This window comes from Silurus aristotelis, assembly GCF_946808225.1.
Source record: "Silurus aristotelis genome assembly, chromosome: 1".
Lineage (NCBI taxonomy): Eukaryota > Metazoa > Chordata > Actinopteri > Siluriformes > Siluridae > Silurus > Silurus aristotelis.
In genome coordinates, this window is record NC_139574.1 from 28,572,920 (window position 1) to 28,582,756 (window position 9,837).

Sequence of the window (9,837 nt, forward strand, 5' to 3'; positions counted from 1 at the left end):
CCTATCTATATACCCTATCCATATACCCTTTAATCCCCTGGCTGGACAAATGTACAGTTACATGACAAGCTGCATTTTTATTACCTTTAAAAGAGGCTGGTGAGTGAATGACTGTTTATAGCTGCAATAATGTGACAAGAAAAACTTGTTTCAGTGCTTTGAAAAGAGTAAAACTAACACACACACACACACACACACACACACACACACACACACACACACACACACACACACACACACACACACACACACACACACACTTTGTAGTTTAGAGTGGTTAAAGATTTGCTCCTGATTGGTCAATATATGGGGTTGAGAAATAACACTAAATTTTAAAATCATGTGAATAATTGTGAAATATAATTTAATGTGTACTAAGTGGGGATGTGGCAGTAATAACTTAAAACAGCTCCTCAACTGTATCTCACCTGAGTCATGTAATCACCTATTGCTAACCAATCACACACTTGTGTTCTATTGGAAAAGGTTATAAAAGGGGGAATATTTGGTGCTATTTTGCTGGTCATCTCATTCCCCAGCTTTTTCCAGATCTAAAATTATCTTCTCAGAATTGTTTATCTATGCAAACACTTTAGAAAGAACCAGTAACACAGTCTGTAAATACAGGCCATTTACCATTTCATGCCTTTTTAGGGTTCTCACACAAGTGATAGCACCATTGTTTATGGGATTAATGTTTCAGATAAGGGAGATTGGAAGATGAAAAAATATTTGTAATTTATTTAGCTATAAAAGACTGATTGACCTCTCCTTTGGGAGTCACTGTGACTTAGGAATACAAACACACAACAATTACCATACAGTAAAAAAATACAAAAATAAATGTTGCCAAAATATATTTTAAATATACGTTAAATATATATTGTAAGCGGTGATGCTCAATAAAATATATTTTTCAAATCGAAAATATATTTAATTTAAACCAAAATATATATTTCAAACCTTACAGTAGAACGAGGATGAAGATCGAAGTACCCACTATATAAAATGTATTTAACACAATAAAAAAAACAATAAAAGTAACAGTACAGTAACAGATATGCATCTTACATACAACATCAAAAAATAAATGGCTACAAATAAAACAGAGCCAGTTGTTTAAATACAACGTTTATGTAATGTATTTGCCATTAAATATTCAATTAAGTATGCGTTTTGTTTTAATGGTAATAGACAAAATTTATATTATGTTATATACATAAATTACTATAAAATATTTTGAACTTTTGAAAAATATGCCACATTGTATCAAGATTCGTAAGTTAAAGCGCGCAGCAGAGTCTGTGCATGCACAATGCCCTACTGACATTAAAACTTTAAAATTAGAATGAAGTTAAAAATAAAAAAAGGAAATATTTACGGAATCCTAAAAAGCAATGTAAATGCAAAAAAAAATAATAAATCAACATTTCTGTTTATAAAAAAAAAATAATAAATGTTTTATTATTATTTATTATTTATTTTATTTAACTATTGCCTGAGGTGCGATTCTGACCGTAATGGGGGGCTGAAGACTAGAGACGGTAGTAAACAAGCTGATTATATTTTTGTTAATTAAGTGGGTGGAGGATGGAAAATGCTTAATTCTGCCAACTAAACATATTCGAGATTTTGATGATGAATATTTAGCGGGTACAGAGAAAAAGGACTTTTACTTGGTGGAGTGGTGCCAAGGCATTAAGGAGCCTAAAGGGAAGTGGCCGGTCTATGAGGCCTCCATTATCAAGATAGCAGGTGTTTATTATTATTATTATTATTATTATTATTATTATTATTATTATTATTATTATTATTATTATTATTAATATTATTATTATCTTCAATATAATACTCTTTTATTCTCGTTTATTATGCTTCATATCGCTTGTAGACTTAAAAAGGTTACTAAAATGTTCATGCTGAAGTTCCATATGTGATGTACTTTAGCCTTTATCTTATTATTCTGCCTTCTCAGAAAGGGAAAGAACTTTACAAATGAAACTAAAGAGTGTTAAAGACAGCTGCCCAAGCCAGAGATTCAAAAAAGAAAAAGTAAACTTTCTAATAAACTTCTTGAGGGGAGAGATGAACCAGCAGCTAAGGAACAGTTGTGTGTGTGTGTGTGTGTGTGTGTGTGTGTGTGTGTGTGTGTGTGTGTGTGTGTAGTACATATATCTTCTTCTTCTTTCAGCTTCTCCCATTAGGGGTCACCACAGCGGATCATGCGTCTCCATACCCCCCTGTCCTCTACATCTGCCTTCTTCACACCAACTACCTGCATGTCTTCTCTCACCACATCCATAAACCTCCTCCTTGGCCTTCCTCTTTTCCTCCTACCTGGCAGCTGATTCTCAGAATTCTCCTACCGATATACCCCATGTCCCTCCTCTGCACATGTCCAAACCATCTCAATCATGCCTCCCTCACCTTGTCTCCAAAACGTCCTACATGCGCTGTTCCTCTAATAAACTCATTTCTAATCCTGTCCATCCTCGTCACTCCCAACGAAAACCTTAACATCTTCAGCTCTGCTACCTCCAGCTCCACCTCCTGTCTTTTACTCAATGCCACTGTCTCTAAACCATACAACATGGCAGGTCTCACCACAGTCCTATAAACTTTCCCTTTTACTCTCGCAGATACTCTTCTATAACAAATCTCTCCTGCCACTCTTCTCCACCCACTCCACCCTGCCTGTACTCTTTTCTTTACTTCTCTAACACACTCTCCATTACTCTGCACTGTTGACCCCAGGTACCTGAACTCCTCCACCTTCTCCACCTCTTCTCTCTGCAAACACACCACTCCACTGCCCTCCCTTTCATTTACACACATGTACTTTGTCTTACTCCTACTGACTTTTATTTCCCTTCTCTCCAGTGCGTACCTCCACCTCTCCAGGCTCTTCTCCACCTGCTCCCTACTCTCACCACAAATCACAATATCATCTGCAAACATCATAGTCCATGGAGACTCCTGTCTGACGTCGTCCGTCAACCTGTCCATCATCACTGCAAACAGGAAAGGGCTCAGAGCGGATCCTCGATGCAGTCCAACCTCCACCTTGAGCCGGTCCGTCGTTCCAACTGGACACTTCACTGCTGTCACACTGTCCTCATACATGTCCTCCACCACCCTCACATACTTCTCTGACACACCTGACTTCCTCAAACAATACCACAACTCCTCTCTCTGTACCCTGTTGTAAGCTTTCTCTAAATCCACAAACACACAATGCAACTCCTTCTGACCTTCTCTATACTTCTCCATTAACATTCTCAAACCAAATAATGCGTATATGGTGCTCTTCCTCAGCATGAAACCATACTGTTGCTCACAGATGGTCACCTCTTCTCTCAGCCTGGCTTTCATAACTTCATGGTGAGACTGATCAACTTAACTGCTCTCACTTCTTCCTTACTAATCCTATCCACTTCCTGTTTCACCATCTCCACACCACTCAACCTTCTCTCTCTCATTTTCTTCATTCATCAGCTGCTCAAAATACTCCCTCCATCTTCTCAACACACTCTCCTCACTAGTCAACACATTTCCATCTCCATCCTTTATTGCTCTAACTTGCAGTACATCCTTCCCAGCTCGGTCCTTCTGCCTGGAAAATCTGTATAAATCCTTTTCTCCTTCCTTAGTGTCCAACTTCTCATACAGCTCCTCATATGCCTTTTCCTTGGCTTTTGCCACATCCCTCCTCACCTGCTGCCGCATCTCCTTGTACTCCTGCCTACTTTTCTCATCACTCTGTCGATCCCAATTTTGTTTTGCCAACCTTTTTCTCCTTATGCTCTCCTGCACTTCCTCATTCCACCACCACATCTTTTTGTCTTCCTTTCTATTTCCTTTTTTTTTTTTTTTGTCACACCAAGTACCTTTCTAGCTGTCTCCCTTATCACTTCTGCAAAAGTGGCCCAATCATCCAGCACCCTTTTACCACAACTGAGCCCCTGTCTGACCTCTTCCCTGAATCACGTACTACAGTCTTCCTCCTTTAGTTTCCACCATATTATTCTACTTTCAGTCCTCACTCTCCTCCTCTTCACATCCAAAACCATCCTACAGACCACTATCCGATGCTGTTTAGCTACACTGTATACTGTCAACAACTTACAGTCTCCAATCTCCTTCAGATTCCATCTCCTACATAGAACATAGTCCACCTCTGTGCACCTTCCTCCACTCTTATACGTCACCCTATGATCCTCCTTCTTCTTAAGATAAGTATTTACCACTGCCATTTCCATCCTTTTAGCAAAATCTACCTCCATCTGCCCTTCCACATTCCTCTCCTTAAATCCATACCTACCCATCACCTCCTCATCACCTCTGTTCCCTTCACCAATATGCCCAATAAAGTCTGCCCCATTCACCAATTGTTTATTCCGATGTACACCATCTACTACTTCATTTAACTCACTCCAGAATTTTTCCTTCTTTATCTCACAACTCACTTGTGGCACATAAGCACTGATGAAATTGATCATCACTCCTTCAACTTCCACCTTCACGTTCATCACTCTATCAGAAACTCTCTTCACCTCCACTACACTCTTACTAAACTCTTCCTTCAGGATCACCCCTACACCATTTCTCCTTCCATCAACATCATGAAAGAAACACACCTCCAATGTTCCTGGCCATACTTCCTTTCCACTTGCTCTCCTGAACACACAACATATCTACCTTTCTCCTCTTCATCATATCAGCTACCTCTCTCCCATTACCAGTCATAGTACCAACATTTAAAAAGCCAACCCTAACCTCCACTCTCCTCCACTTTTTTTTCTGCCATGTCTGTAGACGTCTTCCTCCTCTACTTGTCCTCCTTCGGCCAGCATTAGCCCAAATTCCACCGGGACCCCGTTGGCTAACGATAATTTCCTCTGACATTCTGTGTTTTCCATTTTTCTTTCTGAATGTCGTTTTAAAGCTTCTAAATATATATAAATATAAATAAAACTAAACTTCATACCACATCTATATGAAAACTAATATACTGTATATTTAAATCTCTGCATTTTGTGGTCAAATCATCCCACTGGAAAAGCCAGTTACATCCTGATATCATTAGATAAACTAATTTTGTTACAACAATTGTCTGTACTATTACTAACACATATCCATTTGCTGTATTAACTGTAGCCTGTGGAAACAAATGCAGATGTCCTTAAAGTAAATGTAACATTTGTCTTAGGTTAAAGTAACTAATACCTAATTTAAGTATTAAGAAATTAAAGCTGGGCTAGTATCAGAAGCTCTAGATACGACTATGGAGCCTGAAATAGTAAATGGTCATCAGAGAACAGACAACACAAAACAGGTACATTTGAAAAAATGTATTATACAGAATGAATGGCAGTTATTTACATCCCCTGCCTACCTAAGCCGGCTTCCTGAGTGCACAGCGCTCCTCAAATTAAAAAAAGAGTCCATGAAAGGTCTTGATGTGTGTGTGTTTCGTAGAGATGTTCTTTTCACTGCCCGGGTAGGTTTACGTGTGTTCTTATCTGTATTACACATGAAGGCACATGATGATGCTGGCTCCAAAGATGCCACTGCTGGCCACACCGGGCTCTTGATCTGTTCACTTCTGCGGTTGCTTCGCCACTGACCGCAAGGGTCAGATTCAGATAGTCTATCCCTTTCTAAAAACCAATCGGAGAAGCTCGCTGTCATGCGGCTTAACTCCCTCTCACACAGCTTTCAACCAGTCCTTGTTTGCTTTCTAGCAACGTCTTTAGTGGAGGAGAAGCGTGTTTGTTTACAATTGAATTCTCTTTGAATTCTCACCCGCAGGCAGAGTAGAGAGTTGCACTCCAGTAACCTTGTGTGGGTTACCCAAGTTATGCATTTCTAACTATTGTTTTTATTTTATATTCAAATATTTGTACACCAGGATTCAGGAACATAGCCTACTAGTGATTTGAACATGACTGTTGGTAGATAAGGAATTGTTCACCTATAATTTATATTTCCCATTCAAATTTCACCTTTTTGTTGAATCAAGTTTGTATAAAAAAAAAAATGTCAGCAGAGATATGGGGACTATATGCATATAGATATACAGTCCTAGTGGTTCAAGCATGCAGCTAATTTATCCTGATCATAAAGATAGTAGAGGTATATTTTAGAGGAATGTTTCTGTTCTGACCCAAAAATCAACTAAATTGCTTCAGAAGACATGCATTAAACTACAAGAGTCTTATAGGTTACAATTAAGCTTGTTTTTGTTGTTTTTTTAAACATGAAAACTGTACCTATTTACTTGCATTTTATCATACCGGTCAGGTTCGAGACTCTTTCTCTCGCTAAAGCGAGTGGCAGACTGATTCTTTAATGAAAACAATAAGTCCAAAAACAGCTTGAGAAAAGAGAACCAAAAATCTAACAGGCAGAGAGGGTTTATCAATACAAAATAAACACAAGACAAATACAGTTAAGAGAAGACTAAACAAGACAAAGAGACTCAGGAAGACAGGAGGCTAGTGAAAACTCAAGAAAACAGCAGACTAAGAAATCAAACAAAATAGAAATACACTCACCAAACAGAACAAACCAAACCCACACATATCCAGTTTCAAATGCAAGTATCAACACAGACAAATACCAAGACCAATATTAAGAAAGAAGATACCACAACAAAAATAATGTGAAATACAATGACAACTGTACTGCAACAAAAGTGAAGACAAATATAATGAACCAACAATGACCAAGGCAAAAGGGGCAAATTAAATAGACAACATTAACAAGAAGCAGTTGGGAGACATTAAACAGTTAGGGGTTAGGGAGTAAGGGATAAGGGAGTAGGGGATAGGGGCCCAGTAGCGGCATCTGGTGGCCAAAGCAAAAACGAACCCAAAAAAATGTCCAGACCATGACAATACCTCCATTAAAATATGAGTCACATGACTTACAAGCAGTAATGTTTAGATTGTGGCGCAACACTATGATATTCTGATATTTATTCAAAGATTTTATTGTGCTTAATGTCATGTGTATTGTTTTTTAATGTATCGATATTCTCCTTTACCAGTTACCGGTGTTTCCACTTTGTGAAACACATCGTGCCGTTTAATTAGTGTCATTCCTTTGTTTATTCTTAATCAAGTGTATAGGTTTGTAGGTAAGCTCTTCTATTTTTCAATTAGTTTACCAGTAATAGTCTGTCTATAACAACATTGTTGACTTTAACTGTATGTATGTATGTATGTATGTATGTATGTATGTATGTATGTATGTATGTATGTATGTATGTATTTATTTTCAAGGTTCCAGTGATGTTGAATATGTAAGTACTGTTTGCTGAGGATTTAGGTCTTTACATACAGTGAGAAAAATAAGTATTTAAACACCCTGCTATTTTGCAAGTTCTCCCACTTAGAAATCATGGAGGGGTCTGAAATTGTCCTGGTAGGTGCATGTCCACTGTGAGAGACATAATCTAAAAAAAAAATTCCAGAAATCACAATGTATGATTTTTTAAACTATTTATTTGTATGATACAGCTGCAAATAAGTATTTGAACACCTGAGAAAGTCAATGTTAATATTTGGTACAGTAGCCTTTGTTTGCAATTACAGAGGTCAAACGTTTCCTGTAGTTTTTCACCAGGTTTTCACACACTGCAGCAGGGATTTTGGCCCACTCCTCCACACAGATCTTCTCTAGATCAGTAAGGTTTCTGGCCTGTCGCTGAGAAACACGGAGTTTGAGCTCCCTCCAAAGATTCTCTATTGGGTTTAGATCTGAAGACTGGCTAGGCCATGCCAGAACCTTGATATGCTTCTTACAGAGCCACTCCTTGGTTATCCTGGCTGTGTGCTTCGGGTCATTGTCATGTTGGAAGACCCAGCCTCGACCCATCTTCAATGCTCTAACTGAGGGAAGGAGGTTGCTTCACAGTAGGGATGGTGTTCTTGGGATGGTACTCATCATTCTTCTTCCTCCAAACACGTTTAGTGGAATTATGACCCAAAAGTTCTATTTTGGTCTCATCTGACCACATGACTTTCTCCCATGACTCCTCTGGATCATCCAAATGGTCATTGGCAAACTTAAGACGTGCCTGGACATGTGCTGGTTTAAGCAGGGGAACCTTCCGTGCCATGCATGATTTCAAACCATGACGTCTTAGTGTATTACCAACAGTAACCTTGGAAACGGTGGTCCCAGCTCTTATCAGGTCATTGACCAGCTCCTCCCGTGTAGTTCTGGGCTGATTTCTCACCTTCCTTAGGATCATTGAGACTCCACGAGGTGAGATCTTGCATGGAGCCCCAGTCCGAGGGAGATTGACAGTCATGTTTAGCTTCTTCCATTTTCTAATGATTGCTCCAACAGTGGACCTTTTTTCACCAAGCTGCTTGGCAATTTCCCCGTAGCCCTTTCCAGCCTTGTGGAGGTGTACAATTTTGTCTCTAGTGTCTTTGGACAGCTCTTTGGTCTTGGCCATGTTAGTAGTTGGATTCTTACTGATTGTATGGTGTGGACAGGTGTCTTTATGCAGCTAACGACCTCAAACAGGTGCATCTAATTTAGGATAATAAATGTAGTGGAGGTGGACATTTTAAAGGCAGACTAACAGGTCTTTGAGGGTCAGAATTCTAGCTGATAGACAGGTGTTCAAATACTTATTTACAGCTGTATCATACAAATAAATTGTTTAAAAATCGTACATTGTGATTTCTGGATTTTTTTTTTTTTAGATTATGTCTCTCACAGTGGACATGCACCTATGATGACAATTTCAGACCCCTCCATGATTTCTAAGTGGGAGAACTTGCAAAATAGCAGGGTGTTCAAATACTTATTTTCCTCACTGTACATACTCAGATGTGTTTTTTGAAAATAATGTTTATTTAAAATCTCTTTGTATGTGATCACAACCACAGGTAGAGTTAGCACATGGGACGGGAATAAAAACTCAGTGGACTTCTGCCCTGCAGGACCAAACAGCCACTTCAGTGTTGTGTGTTTTTTTTTAATGGCTGCCTTCCCAATGGCGATTCTGATCCACAGCAACTTGAAAGATAAACAGTTTTGAAAGTCAGGTCAAATGATTAGATAATAAAGAGTTTTTGAAAGGCAAATTCTACTTCTCTCTAATTTCTTCCTTTACTGTCCAAAAGATACCCATAAAAATATCTCTTAACAGCATATCTATATATTTTTTTTTTATAGTTCCAGTGTTAAGATTAACAAAACTTTGGAAATCTAAAATTAGTCAGAAGACAGTGTTGCATATCATTTGTACCCTATTTAAATGTTCATGCTACTTGTTTTGTCTATTGTAGGAGGACAGAGTAAAACTGAGAGTGGTGCTGAGTGAAGGATTACTTCTGACAAGAAAAATCATGGCAGCTAAATATGGTTAGTGCAGACTTGATGTGCGTCTGAAGTCGCATATTGTGTGTGTAGGTGCTACAACTTACTTTGCAACCACTAAAAAAACCAATGTTCTATATGAATAAAAATTAGTATTTACTAAATTAGCCACGTTGTTACTGTCACGTGACTTACCAGCATCATTGGCATCCCTTCCTACCATTGCATGTGACCCGTACTGTATCCAAACAAAGAAACACAGACAACAGAACAATAGAGAGCAGAATGAAGTTATTAGAGATTATATGTACATGTATGTATTATTGTTAATGTTAAACATTCAGTATTCACAACTGTAGGGCTGATGTGCAGGAGCTGTAGCAAAGCACGCTGAGTGGAAAACATTCTAACTGGTATAATTAAGTGTAAAAATAACTGAAGTAAATATCTGTTTGCTTTATGAAATTAGCTAACATGGTTCATATTCTTTTATTA

The 9,837-nt window shown here is 38.4% G+C and overlaps 1 protein-coding gene across 1 annotated transcript in view; it reads left to right on the plus strand.

The window, feature by feature from the left end:
• fbxo43 (F-box protein 43) overlaps window positions 1-9,837 on the plus strand; it is a 129,051-nt gene that overhangs the window by 42,580 nt on the left and 76,634 nt on the right. The window lies entirely within an intron of this gene.